Source organism: Penaeus chinensis, chromosome 39, assembly GCF_019202785.1.
Source record: "Penaeus chinensis breed Huanghai No. 1 chromosome 39, ASM1920278v2, whole genome shotgun sequence".
Taxonomy (NCBI): Eukaryota; Metazoa; Arthropoda; class Malacostraca; order Decapoda; family Penaeidae; genus Penaeus; species Penaeus chinensis.
This window is the reverse complement of record NC_061857.1, coordinates 18,435,260-18,436,458: the sequence shown is the minus strand read 5'-3', so window position 1 is coordinate 18,436,458 and position 1,199 is coordinate 18,435,260. Positions and strand designations below refer to the sequence as shown.

General features: G+C 55.2%; 1 protein-coding gene across 1 annotated transcript in view; it reads left to right on the top strand.

Moving 5' to 3' along the window:
* Nucleotides 1–1,199, top strand: part of LOC125046488 (neprilysin-1-like) — a 16,052-nt gene that overhangs the window by 14,321 nt on the left and 532 nt on the right. The window lies entirely within an intron of this gene.

Here is a 1,199-nt window from a genome sequence, read left to right as displayed (position 1 = left end):
TTTTTTTTTTTTTTTTTTTTTAACTCAGATGCAACGGTCGAGGCAATAGACTGCTTTGCTTTTGCAAGAGCGCCACTGGTCGTGGTGTTGTAATGGACGATTCCATTTTTATAGAGAGCACGTATTTTTGTCATGCTTGTGGGTTGAGGAAATGATGTTTGCCACCCTTACTGTTTTTTGTTGTTTTTTGTGCATGTGAGTAAGTGTGTGTGTGTGTCTGTCTGTCTGTGTGTGTGTGTGTGTGTGTGTGTGTGTGTGTGTGAGTGTGTGTGTGTGTGTGTGTGTGTGTGTGTGTGTGTGTGTGTGTGTGTGTGTGTGTGTGCGTGCATATGTGTGTGGTGACGCAAGAAGCGCTCGTGTTTCTGCGGCTTGCGGTGACTCCAAGCAGCTAATCGAGGAAGCTTAAGAGCCGACCAACATTAGAGCGAGGGAAGAGGGGGGGAGGGGAGGAGAGAGGAAGGGGAAGGGGGAAGGGAAGGGAGGGGGATGCGAGAAGGGGGTAGGAGCATTACACATGCACACTCCTGCTTGACAAAGACTCATGTTGCCCTCTCATTTTGGCGAATTGGCACTCTTTTGCAATGAGGATGATGCCTCCGTTACATATACCGCCCCCACCCCCGCCCCCAACCCCACCCTCTCGCCCCTTTACCCCTTGTATTACCCGTTGCAAGCAATCTTCTTTCCTCTTCCCTTCTTCTTCCTCCTTCTCTTCTGTCCTTCCTTCTCCTCCACAGTTTCCTCCTCTCCCCTCGGCTTCTCTCCTCTTCACTCGTTCTCCCCTCATCGCTTACCCTTCCTTCTTCGGCCTTTGCTCTCCTCTCCCGTACTACCCCCTTCCCCTCCCTCCTTCACCTCCCCCTCAGATCTCTCCCTCCCCATCCACTTCTCCGCCCTTCCTCCTCGTCCTCCTTCCCCCTCTTCCTCCACCTTATTCCCGTTCCTTCCTCCTTCCCCTTCCCCTCCCCCTCCCCCTCCCCTCCCTCCCTCCCTCCTCCCTCCCTCCCTCCCTCCCTCCCTCCCTCCCTCCCTCCCTCCCTCCCTCCTCTCGACGCAACATCCGATCGTCATTCACGGAGAAAATCCCTCAAAAGGCAATCGAGTCTCCTCTGCGCCGCGATACCATTCTGGCGAGCAGGAGGGGGGGGGGGGAGATGGGGGGGGTGGCGGTGGAGGAGGAGGGATGGAGGTGAGGGGAG